The sequence below is a fragment of the Prionailurus viverrinus genome, chromosome D1 (assembly GCF_022837055.1).
Source record: "Prionailurus viverrinus isolate Anna chromosome D1, UM_Priviv_1.0, whole genome shotgun sequence".
NCBI classification, from domain to species: Eukaryota; Metazoa; Chordata; class Mammalia; order Carnivora; family Felidae; genus Prionailurus; species Prionailurus viverrinus.
Window position 1 is genome coordinate 23,991,991 of NC_062570.1, and position 22,297 is coordinate 24,014,287.

At 45.9% G+C, this 22,297-nt stretch overlaps 1 protein-coding gene and 1 long non-coding RNA gene across 3 annotated transcripts in view; both read right to left on the minus strand.

Moving 5' to 3' along the window:
- The window catches only part of KIRREL3 (kirre like nephrin family adhesion molecule 3), a 549,921-nt gene that overhangs the window by 484,813 nt on the left and 42,811 nt on the right, over window positions 1-22,297 (minus strand). The window lies entirely within an intron of this gene.
- On the minus strand, window positions 6,568-12,273 carry LOC125146883 (uncharacterized). Its single transcript, XR_007144913.1, has 3 exons — window positions 12,051-12,273; window positions 7,400-7,568; window positions 6,568-6,890 (listed from the first exon to the last, which is right to left on the minus strand). It is a non-coding gene; the product is annotated as an uncharacterized LOC125146883 (long non-coding RNA).

Genomic DNA, 22,297 nt, shown 5'->3' on the forward strand with positions numbered 1-22,297 from the left:
AAAAAAAAATTAACAGAACAATCCCATTTTCAATAGTATCAAAAACAATAAATCACTTAGGAATAAATCTAACCAAAGAAGTGAAAAATTCATATGCTGCCAACTAAAAAACATCATTGAGAGAAATTAAAGAAGTTGTAGATAAATGAAGAGACATTCCACGGTCGCGGACAGAAGATTTCAAAATATTAAATGGCGGGGCACCTGGGTGGCTCAATGGTTAAGCATCTGAGTCTTGACTTCGGCTCAGGTCATGATCTCACAGTTCCCGAGATCAAGTCCCAAGTCTGGCTTGGTGCTGACAGTGTGGAGCCTGCTTGGAATTCTCTCTCCCTCTCTCTCTGCCTCTTCCTCTCTCCCTCTCTCTCTCTCTCTCTGTCTCAAAATAAATAATAAGTGTTTAATATATTGAATGGTAATTCTTCCCAAATTATTCTAATTAGAAACACAATCCCTATAAAAATCTCAGCAGGTTTTTTTTTTCAGAAACTTGACACTCCAATCTCAAGATTTATATAGAAATGCAAGAAATGAAGAAGAGTGAAAATAATTTTGAAAAAGAAGAAAGTTGGAGTACTATGGATTTTACATTTCCTGATTTTGAAACATGCTACAGTAACCCACACAGTGTGGCTTTGACATAAGGATAGACATTTAAATCAATGGAACAGAATTGAGAGTCCAGAAGTAAACCCTTACATTTATGGTCAATTGTTATTTTTAAAAGATGTCAAGGCAATTCCATGGCAGAAGAATAGTTTTTTCAACAAATGGTACTGAAACAGTTGGATAGTCACATGCAAAAGTGTGAATTTAGACCTTTGCCTCACACCACAATAATTTACCCCAAATTGATATGGACCTAACTGTTACAGTTAAAACTATAAAACTTTTACAAGAAGACACAGTAGAAAACCATTGTGACCTTGGGTTAGGCAGAGTTTCCTGATAAACAACAAAAGCATGATCCATAAAGGAATGTATTAAGAATTTGGATTTCATCAAAATTAAAAACGTCTGCACTTCAAAAGACACCATTACGCAAATGAAAAGATAAGCCACACAGTGGGAGAACGCTTTGAAAATCATATACTTTTGATAAAATAACTTGTATCCAGAACACAGAAACAACTCTTTTCAAAAAAATCAATGATAAGAAAGCAAACAACCCAACTGAAAAATGGGCAGAAAGAGAATGAGAAGACAAGTCACAGACGAAGGGAAGATATTTGCAAAAGACATAGTTGACAGAAAGGACTGTTATCCAAAACATACAAAGAACTTTTGAAACTCAGCAATAAGAAAACGAACAGCCTGGTTAAAACATGGGCAAAAGACCTGAACAGGCACCTCACCTAAGAAGATATACACGTGGTGAATAAGCATATGAGACGATGGTCCACCTCATGTGCCACTGCAGAACTGCAAATAAAAAGAACCAAAAGATGACGCTATACACCTATTCGAATGGTCAAAATCCAAAACACACACAGCAGCAAGAGCTGGTGAGGATGTGGAGCAAGAGAACTCTCACTCATTGCTGCTGGGAATGCAAAATGGCACAACCATTTTGGAAGATTGGTTGGCAGTGTCTTATAAAACTAAATGTACACTTATGATCCAATAAGCATACTGATATTTACCTAAATGGGTTGAAAACTTATGTCCACACCATAACTTGCACATATGGCAACTAATTATTTATAACTGGCAATACGTGGAAGCAACCAAGATGTCCTTCAGTAGGAACGGGTAAATGGATACATACATGTACATCCATACAATGGAATAGTATTCGGAGCTAAAAGGAAATAAGCTGAAGAAGGCCATGAAAAGATCTGGAGGACACTTAAAATGCATATTACGAAGTGAAAACACAACAACAACCTGAAAAGGCTACAGACTTTGTGAATGACCACATGACATTTTGGAAAAGGCAAAACTATGGAGATGGTAAAAAGATCAGTGGTTGCCAGGGACTGAGGGGAAGGGCAGATCAACAGGTAGAGCACAGAGGGTTTTTAGAGCAGTGAAACTACTCTACAATACTGTTATGGTGGATCCATGTCATCATACATTTGTCAAGACCCGCAGAGTGTATAACACCAGGAGTGAACCCTGTAACGTAGACTATGGACTTTGGGTGATGAGGTGTCCGTGTAGGTTCATCGACAGTAACAAATGTAACAATCTGGTAAAAGGTGGAAAATAGTTGGACAGGTTCTTAAAATGTTAAACATAAAGTTATATGACACAGCAACTCATTTCCTAGATCTCTATCCAAGAGAAAGGAAAATATATGTCCACAAAAGACATACATATGAATGTTCACAGCAGCATCTTCATGAAGAGCAAAAAGTCATAAGGAGCAAAAAGTGGAAGGAACTAAAATGTTCATCATCGACTGTTCATCCGTACAAAAATGGACCAACGACTGATAGCTACCATGTGGGTGAACTTCAACAACATGCTAAGTGAAAGAAGCCAGACACAGAAGGCTACATATTGTACAATCCTGTTGGTGCGAAATGTCCAGAAAAGGCAATCTAGAGACAGAAAGTAGCTTAGTAATTGCCTGGAGCACGGTGAGAGCGGGTGGGGTTGTAGAGATTGCCTGCAAACGGGCAGGAAGGATTGTTCAGGGGAGACTGAACTGTTCTAAAACTGCATCGTAGTAACGGTTGCACAACTGTGTCAATTTACTAAAAATCATTCGATTGTATACTTAGCGAATTTTATGGTATGTAAATTATGCCTCAATAAAGCTGTTAAAGATAGCAGATGCTTATTAAGGATGTCATGAGGGTACAAGAATGGGAGGGCACACATTAAGACGACTACCTATGATTAATGTAACATCACCCCATTACTGGTGAATGAGCCTTTCAGGAATACCTCCTGCTGGGCACTAGAAATTCACCATATTTACCTGGAAACATAGCCTTCCACTTACATCAAGCAGAGACAATTGAAGTCACCAAGCCCAATTCAAGCCTCATCCCACTAGCAAAATGAAACGGGTAACCCGCAGCTTGGCCAGAAAGAGGCTATGACCTAGGAGCCTGTACTAAAACAACCATGGCCTCCAGAATGTCTTCCATTCATTTCGGTGGGGTTAAAAGGCCTGAACAATAGAGTTATCACTTACCCAGTTGACTGGCCTCTCCTTTGTACAAGAGCTAGAGTAAGGATAGTAACTTACTTTTGTGACCCTCTTACAAAATGCTTTAACATACACTCGTCTGTCTGTTCTCACAGCAGCCCCATCGGTGGATGTGGGACGAACACCACTGGCTGACTGGCCTGACCCTCATCCAGTCGCAGTCAAGGAGATGTGAGTGTACGTTTACCGGGTGGGCTCTGGGAAAGCTTTTCCTCTTTCTGACACAGAGAGGCTGATCTTCTGTCCCTTCCTCTTCCCCCTTCTCTGTGCCTAGAGCAAGGCATTTCTAAGAATTAGAAAAGTCAAGGACCACGAAGGGAAAAGCTGGTACAGAAGGGCCCAGAGAGCCCCAAAGATGCTCGTCCTGACACGGTCAAGCTGCCAAACCAACTGCGACAGCATATCCTGGAAGGCTCTGTAAGTGAGGGGGTGTTACTTCCTGCTTGTTTAAATCACTGTGCTAGGCTTTTACTTTTACTGGTTGTTGCAAAACCTCTCGCTACCTGGTTAAGGCAGAAGTCATTAGCTGCACTTCACAGACGCCCAAGCTAAAGCTTTGAAAAACTATGCAACTCAACCAAGGCCAAGCTGCTAGCAACGAGAAAAACAGGAATGTGTACCCAGCTTTCTGAATCTAGGAATGTAATAGCCACAACAGAGACAGCAAAAAAAAAAAAAAAGAAAAACAACAACAACAACAACAAAAAACACCCATTGAGCACTGAGTAGGTAGCAGGCCTCTGACTTCACTAGGTCCTTGACTTTTCTCTAATTCTTAGGACTCTGCAGGCCCGCTAGTATTATACCCATTTTATGCATGAGCATATAGAGATTAAGAAAGATGAAGTCAAAGTCCACATAGCTCTTAAGTGGTGGTGCCAGGAGTCTAAACTGGCATGTGTCTTATCTGTTCTGAGGAGAGTCCAGAGGGGTAAAGCATACTCCCTGGGATTCAGTGACCGGCTGATGAAAAGCATCATATACCTAGGAAATGGGTCTGGATGATCCCTAGTGGGATTCAGGTTGGCTACCCAGACTCATCACCCTTGCAAGGAGGGGGGGTTCTTACTTTAATGCGTTACTAAAGCAACTTTCTGGACATAATTGTCCTTTCACTGCTCACGACCACTCTTGTACTGTCAAGTTCACCTCTTCCAGGAACCCCTCCCTGATTGCAGGCATCAGAGGGCATGAAAGGGAGTTCTCCACGGGAGATGTGAGATTCTACTTCTTTCTGGAGAGAGGGGTTCAAATTCGGGGCCACTTTTTGGCAGCACCGGCCTGACAACAGCAATCTGGAGCCCAGAGTAAGTACCAGGAGAAGGGAACCCCTACGTCGGGGGTGAAGAGGTGGCTGCCGGAGCAGGGGCTGCAGGGAGAGAAGCGGCTCTCAGCCAGCGCCAGGCACAGGTTGCACACGCCACCAGAGGCGGTTGCCATTCGAAGCACAGAATGTATAGCGTGTCCCACACTTGAGGTGCCACGGGGGCGTGTGCGTGGGGTCGGAATTGGGGCCAGAGTGGTAAGAAGTAACGCAGAGGGATTTAGAGATGTTCACTGCGAACCGCCGTCGCCTTTCAGGATAATGTCCCCCTCTTCTGAGATGGGGCTGCAACCCCATCCATGTCCATCAGGCCCATATGGGCTACCGAGCCTTTAAGAGCTTAATTAGTTTTTCTCTCTGGGTTCCCTGCCTCCCCAGCAATGACTGAGTACCTGATTCGCTTAAACAAGGGGCATCCAGCATTGATGACTTTTCAAGGGATCGTGGAATTCTGGGTCAGGGAGAAGCCAGGTCTTCAGGACGGTTTGGCGAGGGCTCGGCTGGTGCCGCCCAGGGGCTCCCCGCTTCCCCCAGGCTCCGGCGCTAACAGGCCCTCTGCTGCCCACCTGGAAGCAGGTGCCTCCGACCCTCTCTGACTTGTGGGGTGACAGTGGAGAGCTGAATATGGAGAACTGCCCGTGTTTTCGTGAGCCTGCTCTCCTTGCCTCAGACACAGTTGCATCGGCCCGAACCTGCTCATGCCTCCGGAATGGTGCTGCTCCCTTACACGTGATTGGTCCAGCATTTCTACTCTACAAGGAACGAAGGGTACAGCCAATCTCATCTCCGTGAAAGCAATGCATCTTCCTGGCCAGGTTATCATCCCGTGTCCTTCAGAAGTGCATCTTTCTCCCCAGGGTCATTCTGAGCGAGCCACAGAGTCACAGGAGAGTCTTGGGAAGATCAGGAGGAGAAACCCAGTGGAAAGAATAATCCGAGTATGATCCTGGGAGCTTCAGCTCCCTCAAACTTCTCACCTCTTCCCGGAACGCAACCCCTTCCCCCCCTAACCTGCTGCACCTTCAAGCTTGAAGCTCTTCCCAGACTCCACCTCTAGGGATAAAAAAAGGACTCTCTCAGATTATTGAACAGACCAGCAAATGCTCACTCCCTTAGGACAGGAGGCAGTTTGGACCACAGGCAGGTCAGAATGTCCGGGCACTTCTACAAACAGCCTTCCCCCCCGCCCCCCCACCAAAAGAATATCAAACGTGAAACAAACCAGTGTTCTCCCATCAAAAACATTGTAACTCATTTAACATTGAGGTTTTTTTTTTTAATCCTTTTTACTAGATTAAAAAAAAACACAATAGTTGTTTCTTTCCTTTTATTTCAGCAGGGTTCCAGATAATAAAAAGATTTATAATTAAGCCAGTAGATTTACTTTTGCTATGCTGCCCTAGATTATGAAAAAGTATAATTATATGCAATTAAAAAATGAACAGTATTTCTTACCCGAGCGAAGCTTGAAAAGTCATTATGAATCCATTAGCTCAGCAGACCTTACAAATGGCCTTCACTACTCCGGACTTCATTTAAATTTACAACATTGAGAAGTAACTTCTCCCCGTTTTGATGGACTGTGTGTGTGTGTGTGTGTGTGTGTGTGTGCTCACACATGTGCGTGTTCATTCTCTGCTTTACCAAGAGGAGCCACACACTGATCTTACATGCTAAGGCCATGTTCTTAATATTGAGTTTGCCATGTTCTTCCGGTCACATGGCTCATAAGTGCTGCACTTCGGGAATCTGCCAGCTGGAAAACTGAGGGATGGTCTAGAATTCTTCTAACTTACCCTTGTGCCTATCCTATAGGCAGTGATTTAGTGCTTTATTGCTGACAGCACAAATGAGGCCATGATTGTCACAATGCTATCTGGACTTTGCTCTGGTCCCCTCCTCTCCTCCAGCTACATCAGCCTGAATTGTTCCCACTGAATTCACTTATGGCTGGGTTATTGTGGAATTGCCATACTTATCCACATAATTACCTAGCATGATGGGTGCTTTATCTCTTGAGAGACTACCAGGGATAACACATACAGGAGAATTGATCTAGATAATCCTGGCACCATTCACGACTTTATTTCAATTGAGCCTGCATGTTTGACAAGAAGTTGTAATTATTGAAAATTTCATCTGCATTAAGATAATGGATCTTACCCAGAAGTCCATTTTCTCTTGTCCCTCAACATTGGAATCACCCTCAGCATCATCGTTGGCAGGATCCCATGGGTTATAGCAAAAGACAAAACAAAAAACCACCCAAAAGCCCTCTATCACCGTTTTTTTGCATTTAACTGGCTCTCCTCGTTCGCTGATCTTTCCACCTGCTTCTGTGTTTGCCCGATGACATCAGAGCCTTCAGTAGTGGCTCCAACTCTGGCTGATAATCAGAATCACCTGGAGGCAATGTAAAAAATATAGGTGAATAGTAACCTAGACTTTCTGAATCAGAAGTTCTGGGAGTAGGGCTTGGGAATCTGTCTATAAATTACTCTCCAGGTGATTCTTAGGCAGCCAGCCCCACATGGTACATAAGTTGGCATTTACATCCCTCCAGCCCAGATGAGGGGCTGGGCACACTCAGGTGGATGGGAGAGAAGGCCCATCTCTGGTCATTTCCCTGTTCTCTGGAATTCATCCTCTTTGAGTATTCAGGTACAAGCCTGGATGAACAAGGATCCCAGAACCAGACCCAGACACCTCCCACCTTCGCAGCCTTCCCTGAGGGGGCTGCTCCCATCTCAGGTGATGCGTCCCTAGAGCAAGATGGCGGGTGTCCCAGGTCTCTTTCTCCGTGCAACTATAGCTGCTCAATGGACACCAGCTTTCCCCTCGGCTCTTTCCCAATTCTTAGATGTTTTAGTTCCCACGTGCGCTTAATTCACCACCAGCCATCAGCACATTACCTAAAAATTAAAATCCTGCAACACTCCAAACTGAAAGACAATGAGGGTGCCAGAGAGGAACAAAGCACTGGAATTCAGAAGATCTGGACTTTAACCCCAGCTTTGCCATTTTCTGGTGGCCTAGCCTTGCAGAGGTCACTTCTGTTTTCCAGGCTGATGGTTTTTCCACCTGGATAGTGAGAAAGGTTGGGCCAGATCATGTCCAGATTCCTTCTAGTTCAAGTATTCTGTAATACAACATCCTTCAAGGAGGCTCCATACATGTTCTTCCAATGACTGATACTTCTGCATGTGACATCACTAAGGAGATTTATAACTGTGATCAAGATACTGAACTCTTCGAACCTTACTTTACTCATCATAAAAATGGAATAACAGTATTATCAAGCACTTAGTTGAGTAAGGATTAAATGATACATGCATCTAAAACCCCTACTGCCGGGTCTGGCACCTGGTAAGCACAGAGTACGTTATGTGACATTGTCACCATCATCATCATAACCATCGCCATCATCGTCGTCATTATGACTAGATCTCTAGTGTTCCAAAGGGCTCACTCACACTGGCCACTGTTTCACCCTGTCGAGATAACAAAGTGACCTCACGAGCCTGGTGATAAGGAATCTGGACATTACCCTAACCCTGGATTCAGAAAACAGGCTGACCCATTCTGTGAAAGCCTAGGTCCCATTCTCCCTCCTGCTCTTCCAGCTGGAGAGGGTCACTCAAGCACCACAGAGTGGCAGCCAGATGGGGACAGTGACCTGCATTCACTCTGGGAATCTTGTAGCACGTGCTGGAGAGTGTTTTCTTTTTTTTTAACGTTTATTTATTTTTGACAAAGAGAGAGAACATGAGTGGGGAAGGGGCAGAGAGAGGGAGACACAGAATCTGAGGCAGGCTCCAGGCTCCGAGCTGTCGGCACAGAGCCCGATACGGGGCTCGAACCCACAGACCGCCAGATCATGACCTGAGCCGAATTTGGATGCTCAACCCACTAAGCCACCTGGGCGCCCCCTGGAGAGTGTTTTGTACATCATTTTAATGAATCGGGTCCTTCAGTGAAATGCAATCTCAGAGTCTTAGAGGTCTCCCCCGGCTCTCTTTGCATGGCCACTCCAAGAGCAAAGACTCTTCCAGGGGGCTCTCCTTGAGTCCCAAGGCTTGTAGGGAGGCAGCCTCCTCCGTCAGACCTACGGCTCTCAATGCAACCTCATCTTCCTTCTCTCCCTCTCTCTCTGAGTATCTCAAAACCAAGTTGTTTGTAAACTCCCTCCACCAAATGGCTCTGTTACACGGGCTCGGCTCATTAACATGCAGGCAGTAAAGTACGGCAGGAGCTCCGATTTGTCATATTAAGGAGACTATATTGCTGTGGAGAGAAACATTAAAGGATTTTATTCTAAGATATCCCCCCTCCACCCCACCCCTCCCACCCGGTGCAGACAACGTCTCTTGGGACAAGCTCTGCTTCCCTGCTCTCATTTGCACAGATTTCTGATAAATGTTCCCATCAGGGCCATAGGCCCCCAGTGCTGCACCACTGGCCCTTTCCCTTGGGGGTCTCGGGGGTTGGCTTTTGAGATGGCTTCGGGCCTTGGGCAGCCACCACGGTAAAACATTCATCTTCATTCCTTCTCTCCTCTTACCCGCGAGCTGACAGCGAGACCCCGTCCCGGGGAGGGCTGGAGGAGATTCCGTCTCTGCCGCTCAATGCCTCCCTCTTGGAACTAATCGCGGCTTTTCTCTGCCCTTCTCCATACAATCTGATATCATTATCGCCAACATCATGAAAAGAAGGCCCCTTTGTAGATTGCATTGTGCAAACCGAAGAATTACCTAGACACGGCCGACTTTGACTATTAGGAACGTAAGAGCATATTTACACGATACCATGGCACACGGGTGAAGGATAAGCCCAGGACGAGATTAAATCAACAGACCGAAAGATAAATGAACAATAATGCATTAATATCGAATACATATCTGAGGGTAAGTGCCATGTGGGTTGGAAGGCAGGGCGAAGGGCACGACTGCAGGGTCAGTGGGACCAGAATGACAGATGTGAGGGGTCAAGGGCAGGCATTTCCTCCAAGGAAAGCATTAAAGATCAATCTCCATAAGTGGAAGGAAGGCCATCCATGGCCCCCTATGTGCTCTTAGTTTCATTAAAATTCTGTTCTGTTGAAAACAAAGAGGGGAAACGGTTGCTCTGAAGGTTTGGCAGGGGAGAGTGATACACTATCACTGGATTCAGGCTAGGTGGGGACTCCTTATGTTTTGTTGTTGTGATGGAGTATAGCTGACATGCGATGCTACATTCGTTTCAGGTGGGTGACACAGTGACTGGACAATCCTCTATGTCAGACTGGGCTCACGACAAGCGTAGCTACCATCTGGGGGACTTCTGGATTTAGAAATATCAAGGGCCAGCCGGGGAACTCTGTCCAGGGCTCACTGTGAAGAAAAGAGTCATGCTCAAGGCTGGCAGGAGGAAAGCAAGGCGAAATTTCCTCAGAGGGGATGAGGCTCCCTTGCAGCTGAAACCTTCTGGAAGACGTAGGGCTCACCCTGGGCCTTCCCCGAGCTGGCTGAGCAGACCTAAGACATGACTGAGGCCCACACTCCGAGACTTGAGTGGGGAAGCCCAAGTGGGGCACCTTGTGCCCCACCACCCCCCAGTCAACACCTTCATGCCTGGAGGGAGTGACGCCAGCCTCCCGTGGTTCCTCTTTCAGTCTAGACTGGAGCAGAGTTGGAGAGAATTGAATTCCCTCCTCCATTGCTCCTGGGGCTGCTAATTCATAGTTGCATTAGCTTTCATTTGGATAACAGCATGGGGGATTGTCAGATATTGGCTCTGACCAAATTTAATCTACAGGCTGCGCTCTGCCCTCTTTCCACTTGCCTTTTACTCAAGACCCTAATGAAGAGATTTATCTGATTGGTTTACCGGAGTCCTATCTGGAATGAGTAGCTCCAGCCCTGTGCGCTCCCACCTCTCCGCTGTCCACTCCAATCAAGAACGGGGGCTCTCGCAACTCTCTCAGTTCTGAAACAAATTAAATCTCACTGACAGACTCTATCTGCCTCGAGTTCTCCATTACGCTTCACTTTGGGTTTGCCTTCACGGTGACAAAACTGCTTTGACACGTTCGAAGATTCTCAGGGCCCTGTTCTCTGCCGTCCCCACCCCTACCTCGCTGCATGTCCGGTGTGATTTCTGTAACGACAAGACCCACCACTCAGACTTCCCCGGCGTCAGCAGCTACTCTGCTACCTATCAGCGACATTCAGCCCCCAAGTGCTACACGACGGGCTGTGTCGGGGGCGGCAAGAGAATACCTCCGCTCGCTCCCTGGGGGGCCCGCAGAACCATTTCTGCTCCTTTCTTCACCCTCCTTCCAGCCAGCCCATCCAGGCCTTTTGAAAGAAGTCATTCTCTGCGCCCCCCACCCCAAACCACCCCCACCACGTCTCCACAAGGTCCCTAGAAGAATGTGGCCTGGGGCTGTTCAGTATCTTTTCAGTCTGCACCTGCAATTGAGCCAGTCTTTAGATATGTTCCCCCAGGCGGTGGGGAGACAGATCTCAGGTCTCCCCTGGTGCCTTCAGGGGAAGCTGCTAACCTACCTCCACCCTAATAGCCTCATTAGACTCACCACAGATGTTCCCCCTGCTGCACTGGGCTCCTACGCCGAAGCCTTCTCATCTCCCTGAGGCAGCTGCAGAAGAGGGGGACAGGTCCCAAGCAGGCCACCATCATGACTTTGACAGCAAGCATGTTGGTGATTATAAATTCTCCGTTTCCAAGCTTCTGTTAGTGCTTTGAGAGTTGCTTTATTGGAATTAATAATTGAATGGTGTTGGTTATAGCCATCACTTGAGGCCCATTATAGTCCCTTTTAGCTCTAAAATTCTTTTCATTCATGGATTCATTCATTCATTCATCAAATACCTATTGAGTACTTGTCATGTGTCAGGTCTTTCCCTAAGAGTTCCCTGGATTCAAGCCCCAAGAGAAAGGGGTTATAGCAAACCAGGATGGAAGGGGCCATGAGACTGGAAGCTTCTTGGATGCAGGCCCTCACACACCCTTCCCACTTCTTGCTCTGCTGTCCCCCAGGGACCCCAAATCTTCTCTTCCCTGGTCCCTGCATCTATGCAAATCCCCTCGGACTAACCAGCACACCAGCCGTAAACAGTAAGGATGGCCTGTCTAAGGAGCAGAACTTCCATTCCCCCCCCAAACAAATGCCCTGATTCTGATGGTGTTCAGGAAAGCCCCCCAAACCAGAAAGTGCCACGTTAGCATGTGGATTATTTTGAGCTGAAGGCAATTGAGTCCCTGCGGGCTGAAGAGAAACTTTTCTCCCACCCTTAACCACACAGAAGAATCTAAATTGGGGGTCTTCCCCAGAATAAGGGTTATTAACAGATCAGTTTTTCTCGGAGTGGCCCATCTGTATGGCAGGGCAAACATCTAATTACCAAACGTCTGTTCCTCTTATGGTCCCGTGAGGTACACTCCTTTCCTCTGGAGTCCCAGACTCTTACCCCTTCCCCTTAGTTTCAGGATGACATATATACTCCATGCTGCCTGATGGTCTTTGGAATTTCCATGTCTATGTGGATGTCCCATTATACACACCTGTAAAATTTGGTTTTCTCCTGTTATTCTGTCTCGTGTCAATCTGATTCCTAATCCAGCTACAAGGACCTTCAAGGGGACGGGAATTCTTGCTCCTCGACACCTCCTTCATCTCATTCCCATCACTTTTCACATGCCTTTCCCACAATCTATCGTGACTGCTGATACATCAGGGCCTCTCCAGCTCTCAAATCCCGGGCTGGTGTTTGAGAAATTCAGGTGGAGTCCAGAATCCTACTGGGAACTGTCAAGAATTCTACCTCGGAACCCACAGCCCTAGAATTTGGGCTCAACCCCCTTGTGACAACCGGGACCTCAGATTCCAGGCCTCGGGTTGTAGCTCTTCCTCCGAAAAGACACTGAAGCCCCTGGAGACTGCAAAATGAGAAAGTCACATCTTACACGGCGGCCCCCAGGCTCTACAACTGGCTAGCCACCCTTGTCCCTGGAAGGGAAGGCTTGGTTGCCACCACCCTGGGAACTGCGTGACCTGGGCTATACTTCTGGTTTAGTCATCACACACTGGGTTGCCCAGCCCAAACCACCTAGCCTCCCTGGGCCACAGCATCCTCGTTAACAAAATGCCATGCTGCTACAGCGATTTCTACTTGGTCCCAAAAGCATTTATAGGCTGTGCCTATAAAATCTACAGGCTAGACTAGATGTTCAGTAAGGTGAGCTCCCACTTTAAGATTCCGCAAGCGACTCACTTATTTAACCTATCTCGGGAGCATGTTTAATGCCAGCCACTATGATGGGAGCTCACAAAATATGCCCCAGCATTCACAGCAGTTCCCAGCGTGGTAGCAACAGGAGGGACATCGTTTACGTAGTAAGATCAAATGGCTACAGAAAATCAAATGCTTGCATATTTTAAAAATAAGTGCAGTCATAAGTATGCTCATAATTATATTATATGTACCAGGCAATACATGAAATGTCCTACCTGGCTTTTTGCAATCTGTCTGCACAAAAATGCCCATATAAAGCAGATACGATTACACACACATTGTCCAATATTTATGGCGTGACAAGGATACGGCAGATCTTATACTAGGTACTTGGGTGTAAGCACGTAGATTTTGCATCACTGGGCCCAGAGGGGTTAAATAAATTCCCAACCACATAGCTAGCAAGTGGCAGAAAGGACCAGAAATCTAGTCTGCCAGGCTCTAGAGCCTAAGCTCCCAAATGCTAACTATCCTCCTTACCTCAGGTTGGTTTTATGATCTTCACAATGTCAGCCAAAGCCAGTGTTTTCTGAGCCAATAGCTTACTCCCTCCTATTGTCCTTTCCTCACTCAGCTTCTCCTACTCATGAGTGAACCTTCCCCATCGCGATCTTCTACCCATGAAATAGCCGCTTTGTATTCTCTCCGCTTCACTGGTTCTCATTTCCAATTGCCACCTGAGCGCTGCTATTTTCTTCTTGTCTTCCACTCTTTGCTTTCTCCTTCACCTCTCCTGTAACTCTGCCAAATATCTGTGAATTGGCTAAACTGAAGGACTCTACCATGGTCTGATTCTGGAGGCACAAACTGTGAACTCCTTTGAAAATACTAGCTTCATATTATAGAACCCGGAGCAGAAGGAGACACAGGGAATTACAGAACAACCTTCAGTGAAGCCAGAAATGTGGGTGGCTTGGCAGGTTTTGAGACTGGATGGCCCCTTCCTATCTTGAAATCACATTTGATTGGGTGGTGTGGTGAAAAAGGAAAAGCATGAATAGCAACTGAATTGAGTTATTCATGAACACACTACATGCAAATACCATTTAAATATAAAGAGTTCTGAGTCAGGCTTTTATGTATCACGTGGGAGACAATATGGCAGACGGTGAAGAGATGGGTCTCTATAGACTGGGATAGGATGAGAAAAGGACCCCCTGGCTGTCCACATTACCTAAGGAAATCTGGAAATGTTAATTTCATGATGCACAGCATCATCTTAGTGACTTAACGACTTGCTCTTTCGTACCAATCTGACGTCAGTGCAGTCTTGGGTCTCAGTCTAGACTGGTGACTCTTAGAAGCTGTGTGGTCATGGCAGCCGTCAGGAGGCATGATACCGGAATGGGAAGTGAACCAGCCCTCACATAACCATGATGCCATGAGATGCTACTTGATAAAACATGGTGTCAGCCTCCTCAAGATTTTACTCTCATATCCCAACTGCTGCTTGGCTACCCCAAAACTCCAACACAGCTCATTATTTCATAAGAGGTGTTAAATATGAATTGTTCATTACAACACATATTATTGGATGTTTAACTACCGTGTAATTGATTTTCTATCCATTGCCTAGTGGTTAACCCTCAATAAAGCTTTTTGTAATCAACTTAAAGTACAATACCTACCACGCTTGATAATCTTTCTCCTTTGATTTAATAAGAAACCAACTCTACATTATTGAAATTATTCTTTATCATTAAAAAAAATGGTCAAGTTTCAAACACAGCATGAGAAAAACTCTGGATGCATCTGGGCCCCCCTAAAGAAGGATCTCAGTGAGAGCGAGAGCCCAGGGGGAGGGACCCAGAGACTCTTGTAACCACTGTGATATTCACTAAGGTCCAAGACTGTCACATCCTATGCTCATAGCTAGGAAGACAGTGGAATCGTTCTAGAACTGCCATGCGGGAGGTCAAGTTCCTGGTCCAGTGTGACAGATAGTACAGCTCTTCCTCAGGGTTGAGAGATCAAGAAAATTAGGAGAGGCTCAGGCTCTCCAAAGAACATCAGAAACAATTAAGCATTAATATGCATTTAGAAGATCCATCATTCAGTACCTTTCTTCAGGGCTTTACCTAATGATAGTCCCTCACCCCCTTTAAGTCTTCCTAAAAAGCCTACCTCCTCAGGGAGCCTGCCTTGTCTTGATGGAAGTGAAAAAGCGACTGACCCCAACCAACCACAGGATAGGCAAAGTGGGGAAATGTTTCGTGGAGCCTCAGGAAAGCAGACGGCTGGGGCGGGGATAGCAATTCAGAAGCCAGTGTAGGAGACAGGAGATGGAAGACACCATTAGCTCATCCTCAAAAAACTAAAGTGTTCACAGAATCCCTGACCCTCCCAGCCTTCAAAACACACACACACACACACACACACACACACACACACACACACACACATATCATGACACATGATGAATGAATAATAAATAAAATAGTACATGGAAAGCTCTAGAAAAGACGTAGAACAAGTGCTTAAAATGATAGCTACTACTGCCTCTTCATATTAACACTTACTATTCTACAACATGGTTTTTAATTCACTTTATCTCCTTACTACCGGCCATGGAAAGGAATATTACATTTTGCTTCATTCATTCATTTAGTTCCTTAGCCACATTCCTCGATATGAATTTGCAGGCTCTGCAGGTATGATTTTTGGTGGGCTTTTAAAACACCTAACTCAATCTCTCTAGAAAGGCTTACATAAACAGGGTTTTGTATGAGGCCACTGGCTACCCTGGATTAGAAATCTTTTCAAGGTAGTGAGTCTTCTGGCACAAGAAGCTAGCAAGACGCAGCAGAATGACCCCTGATTGGAACTACTGTAAAGGACATTCAGGTGATCTGTAGGCAGCCGGACTCTGGGGTCCCCTCCAGTTCTTAAACTTTACGATTCCGATTCTTCTCTAGAACACCGAGATAGTGATCCACATGCAACGTCGTGTGAAGCAACATAAAGATGTGTTTCAGACTCAAACCATAGCGGGCTGCTCAGCTTCCTCCCTGGACGCTCTCAGCCTTGGAGATCAAAGGCTGAGCCTTTCCCCATTCAGCCCGTGACAAAAGAGAGAGATCGCCCCAGCAGCAAGCTGTTGTTAGACAAATAGGAATCCTCTTCTCAAAGGGCATTCTCTTCGGCATAGTGAGTGGGCAGCCTGCAGTATTTAGGACACATTCCGAAAATAAAATTCAGCGGCCACCAAATGACTCAGTGTAGGAGCCTTCATTCTCCAAGAGAGAAGGAGGGCTGCTAAGAATGGCAGGAACCACCCACAGATGGCCTGCACCAGTTGCAACAACAGATGCATACACAACACAGCCCTTTTCTCTGAAGCATCCAGCCAAGCTCACATCGAGTTCTCCACTGTGTACGTTAAAACCAAAATAAATAATCCAAGAAAATCTGCACATGTCTGTGTGTTTGGGGTCCAAGATAAATCAGGCAATAGGCCCAAGAGGAATTTAAGACATTTGGCCACTCTTCCCTTCTTCCTTTTGGTTATTTATTTATGGAAACCTAAGCATTAGATCACTTTCCAGCTTTAAAATATACAAGGATACCCAGTGCCCCTAACGTCAAGGCTAATCTCCATTGGCTGGTGTTTAAGATCCTTTGGAATCTGAAGCCATTTACTGAGATAATGTCATGTCCCTTAAATGCTCCAGCTCAACCAGGGTGGTCTCCCCACTGTGGCCGCCTTTCTCCTGTCACTCATTATTTCTACCTGTGAGTCTCTACTCTTGCTTGATGCATTACAAAGGAAGCTTACACTTTCCTCCTCCATGTAGGAAGACCTATCCTTCTCTGAGGTCCTGCTGGGGATGCCTCTACCAGTTGGTGTCGAGATGGGCTGATTTCTCTCTTTCCACATCTCACATTACACGGAAGAGGGTGGAGGTGGGGAGCCACCATCTGTAGATTTATCATTGGAATTCTAGGGTGCTAGGGCTGGATATTAGGAGTTTCATCTGCACAGAGCACTTAGACTCCTTGGTAGAAAAAGTGATAAAGCAGAACTTGAGCTGAGAGGCCTCTTAGGGAAGAAAAATTCATCCTTCCAAATAAAGGGAATTTCCAAGACCAGCCTAGTTTAGAGAGAGGGTTCCTGCCCCATGAGGGCAGAGAACTTACTCAGAGGTAGGAGAAAGTTCAAAGATATGTGACCTGTTCAGAAAAACCAGTTTCCGGATGGCAGAGCAAAATATTCCCAATAGTGTCTCATCATTCAAGTCTTCTTTGGCAAAGCCCTAGAAGCATGTTGCCAGATACACAGGGCTAGGAGGGGTGTGGACAGAAATGTTTACTATATAGTCACAGTCCTGAAAACCCCTAGTTCAAAGGAAAGGCAATTTCTTCTGTGTGAGCTGGGTCTAGGAGACCTCATGTGCACAGAGGCATTTCAGTTGAGTACTGAAGGAAGGGTAGGTTTTAAACAAGTGGAAAAATAAGGAATGCCTCACCCTGAGAAAAGTTGGTGTCTTCTCTTGAACAGCTCACGCTTGAAATGTACACACTGAAATACATTCCCTCTTTGCCTTGAGAAGAAACGGAAGGATGGTAATGGACCTGGGCCCGCAGAACCCCCCAAGGAAGCTCCCTATGTAAATAGATTTTGAAAACTTGCCAAAAGAAGAATTGAGGATTCCGCTGAATATTGAGGGTACATTTTGAATCTGGATCACAGGGACGTATGACTCCTGGCTGGTTGCATAACCTCTGCGAGCCTAAGATTCCTCATCTGTGAATACAGGACTAAGATCTTGGGGGACTGTCGTGAAGACTAAAAACATCTAACAAATGGTAGCTATTACAGAGAATGGTCTAGCAGCCAGTTGGGAAAGCGATACTGGGGCTGGAAGAGAGGTCCAAGAAGAAGCTACAAGTTTAGAAGTTGTCCACACAAGGGAGGAAGTGATGCTCAGGACAGCTGAGCTCCACGGAAGAGAGACAGGAATTCATGACGGAAACACTAAAACCAGACACATAGATACAAAGATCCATACATAGATAACATAGATACACAGATCTGAGGACTCATCTTTAAGGTTAGGAAGGAAAACAAATGGGCAATCAGTGATAAAATTAGGAAGCCAAGAAAGAATCTCCAGAAATAAGGTGATCATCAGCACATTAGATGTAGCAGAGTTTCAGAGTTTACAGACTGAATGTGGTGCCATATTTGGGGATTATGAAGATGGGGGGGGGGAAGAGTAACTTCATTAACTTTCTCACGAATTGTTTTACTGGTGTGGTAGGTGCTACAGTTCAGTGAATGGATGTGGGGTGGGGGTCCCACTCCAGCAGATCCGTGGAATAGCCTGAGCAGACGCATTATTTGAAAAACTTTTCAGGTGATGCTGGGCATAGACAGATCTGAGAATCAATGCCTCAGACTGTTTGTAAAATAACTTGGCTACAAAAGGTTGAAAAAGACAGAAGGTAGAGGAACAATGAAAGTTTAAAAACAAACAGTTTTGTTCACTTATAACCTAGATTTGTTGGCCGCTCATAGCCTGCGGAAAAGAAGATAAAGACCAAAGACGCAAATGTGGGTCAGGTGACCAAGGATGGCTCAATCAATGTATGTTTCCTACTGCTGCTGTATTAAAATGATCACAAAATCAGTAGGTGAGAACAGCACCAATGTATTATGTTACAGTTCTGGAAGTCGGAACTCAAAACATTATCAGCAGGGCTGGGTTCCTTCTGGAAGCTCAAGGGAAAGTCTATTTCCTTGTTTTTTCCAAGCTGTACAGGCTGCCTGCATTCATTGGCTCACGGCCCCACATCATCCAAGCTCCGCTTCTGTTGCCACCTCCCCCTCTCAGACTCTGCCCCTGTCTTGTGATTATGTGGAGTCCACCGACATAATCTAGGAAAATCTCCCCATTTTAAATCGCATCTCCACCAAATCTCATCTGCAAAGTCACTTTTGACATGTAAGGTAACAAATTCACAGGCACGGGGGATTAGGATGTGAACACGTCTGGGGCCATCATCTGTCCACCCCAAGAGGTATAAAGGACATGTGCTAAGGATAGCCTTGGAATGGAGAAGCCACATATGCTTTTTAACGTGTAGGATAAAATAAAAGAAACAGAAAAGACCTAACAATCTAGACACTGGAGGTGGGTGCATCAGTAGACACACTTCAGGCATTTGATCAGGACCTTCATATGTTTGGATGTTTCTTTAATTAAGACGTAAGCTTCAAAGGGGCAGAAGCCATGTCTTAAAGTTGTAGCGTGACACCCGGAGCATCTGACTTTCTGCAGGACCCACAAGAGACTCTCAATAATGCCTTACTGACCAATGTGAGGGTTGGCATAACGAGGAAGGCACGGGGGTATCTGCTACTGGAAGATGGGTGTCTTCTGCTTAGGAATGGCTCGAAGTGGTAGACAGTCCTAAAAAAGAAGACTGTTTTGTGTCAGGAGGAACGCTTGCCTCCCTCCTCCTCCTCCTCACGGAAGGACTAATTGCACTTGAAGTGTTCAAGACAGTTGTGCCAATCATCATGCTGGCATATGAGACACTGGAGACAAAGCAACCAGAAGGAAAACTAAGCCTCTGAGTGATGGAAGGAAAGGCAGGAGTCACAAATCGCCTGGTGCAATCAATCCTGCAGAGAGGCAGAGGAATTGGCCAAATGTTCCCTGGACAGCCTTTCCACTTTATTGAAGTCTGTAGCAATGAACTCCTCTCGAGGGAAGAAGCAATCGGCCAAAGGAAAAGGGAAAGAAGAACCGAAATCATGCTACCAAAAAAAAAAAAAAAAAAAAAAAAAAGCCAGCTAGGACAACTATTTATATATTTATCCTACAAATTTGTCTTGTAAAAGGTTGAAATGAAGACAGGAGAGAGAGGAACAGTAAGGGTTTAAGCACCGATGGAGTTTTGTTTACCTGTTTCTGACTTAAACATGTTGATAATGCAAAAGAAGACCAAAGACGTCAATGTGAGTTAAATACACGCACACACACGCACACACACATGCATGCACGTACACACACATTGGAGAGGGAGAAGGAGAGACCCGTCAATCCACCAAGTATGACGACAAACAAAAGGGCTGACTGTTGACAGAAAATAATCAAATCGGTCACCGATTTTTCACGAAAGAGTAATTCTTACACATTTAAGCCACAGGCTGGCAGGAAAGAATTTTCGTGATTTCTGCCTCTCCGAGGCCTCTGGAACAGCTTTTCTGATACGCTTTTTTTTTTATATAAATTCTGCAGTGACTTTTCTCTGGTGCTATTAGTTGTTTGGGTTTTTCTCTGCCTGCCACAGACTTATTTATGTTATCCTGACTTAGGTCTTTTCTTCCCCCCTTTCTTTCTTTGCTGAGGCTGGGTCTCACACCACAATCGGCTGAGTGGCATACAGGGGAGATGCAAGTCTGCCAGACGTGTGGGCGCGTGTGCACGGGCGTGTGTGTGCATGCGTGTGCGGGTGTGTGTGCATGTGCGGTGTGCATGCATGCGTGTGTGAGTAGGTGTGTGTGTTCGCCCAGAATCCCAATTCTCACCAGGGGCTGTGAGCATCTCTCATAACACATGTAATTTCCCAAGGTTTCCAAAGCAGAGGGACTGAGTAACTGAAGTCATTGCCGTAGGGCCCAGAGGGCAGAGAGTCAGCCACTGCTCGCACCCAAGGGAGGAATAGAAGGAGCTTGGGAAGTTCCTATCAGTCAGTCCTCTCTCTCAAAAAAAAAAAAAAAAAAAAAAAAAAAAAAAAAAAAAAGAAAAAAAACAACTGCCTGAGATTTGACACTTTATTTTACAGTCACATTAGAGTTGAGTTCAGACATATTTTGTGCTATGATAGCTGATTGTTTATTACTTCAATGGAGAATTTGATTTACTTAACATTCATTGCTGATAATATGAATTGTGCAGGTTACAAATTGTCTGGGGGCTCAGAAATACTTCCTTCCACCCTGGCTTTCTGGTGCCATCCTGTCCATCACCCGCTCCCCTTGCCCCGTTCCCTCTCTGCCCTTAAGACTGGCCAGGCAGAGCAGATGGCCCAGAAAGTGCAAAACCTTGCCTGTCCATGAAGGGAGATAGTCTTTTCCACTCACTCAGTGAAAACCCCATAAGACAGCCTGGTTCACAACATTATATTTCAACCCAGGAAGGGCCATTAAAGGTCATCTGGTTGAATCTCATGGGCAGTTCATTTTAACAGTCGTTACTGAGTGCCTACCATGGTAGGTTTCATCTCGAGACAGCCTGGCTCTGTCAGAACGTTCTTCCTCGTGTGAGGCAGAAAGGTCTCTCCTGATGTGCTCAGTACCATAGACAGGTGCAAAAAAGAAGGGTTAACTGAGATAGATACATCGTGTAGGAGACAGCCATGTCCCTGGCTTTTCCCCTCATCGGCGCCCTAAGCATGGTTGATACAAACATGTCACAGGTGCCCTAAGTCAGCCGAAGCTGAGAGGTCAGCAGGAAGAAGGGGAACTGACCCGCTCACGATTACACTGGTGACGCCTTGCTCTGATTGCATTAGTGCCCAGACGGCCATGTCTGTCCCAGGGGGTACTGTCGTAGGCATGTGGCATATCACTGCGGTCTTCCTGCCGCAATGGGCTTGAAGCATGAATTCGGGGAAGGGGCCAGCGGGCTAATGAGGTAATGTAGGAGACGGAAAAGTGGAAACAGGTTGCTTCAACCCCTGAAGAAAGCGTTTCTCTAGCAAATAGCAATCACTTTGAAAGCAATTGACAGAAAGCTGGCTTAATCCTTCTTCTGGAGATACTTACAGCTGCCTGCAGTTTTTAATTAATACACTGGGCTCGCTAACAAAGGGGAGGAAGTAGGAGAGCATTAACAGATTTACTTACACAAGTCAAGGAAAGTGCTTTGCAGGAAATACCCTGGCTGCCCAGAGAACTGGATCCGCCTCTGCCCTCCCATATCCTGCATGCCAATGCGCTAGGGTGGTCCCAGGGAGCCCAGAGGGAGGGCAGGTTGCTGTGTAGTTTGAGCAGGCCAGGGGGATTTCCAAGGCTACATTGCATTCCATCCCCCCACCCCCACCCCTCAGTGCATTTCTTCCTCGCGTAATGCATTCATTCATTCCACAAATATTTATTGAGTGGCTACTAAATGCAAAGCAGGCTAAACTGAGGAAGTGTATTTATATCAAAGGCTCGATCTAGGTGCTGAGGTGTGATATGAAGTATAAAAGCAAACGCGAGGGGTGCCTGGGTGGCTCAGTTGGTTAAGCGTCGACTCTTGATTTTGGCTCAGGTCATGATCTCACAATTCCCGAGATCGAGCCCCGCATCAGGCTCTGTGCTGACAGGCTGACTGCCTGCTTGGCATTCTCTCTCTCTCACTGCTCCACCCCTGCTCACACTCTCTCTCATTCTTTCTCTCAAAATAAACAGATAAACTTAAAAAAAAAAAAAGGCAAAAGGGGCGCCTGGGTGGCTCAGTCAGTTAAGCATCTGACTTCAGCTCAGGTCATGATCTCACAGTTCCTGAGTTCGAGCCCCAT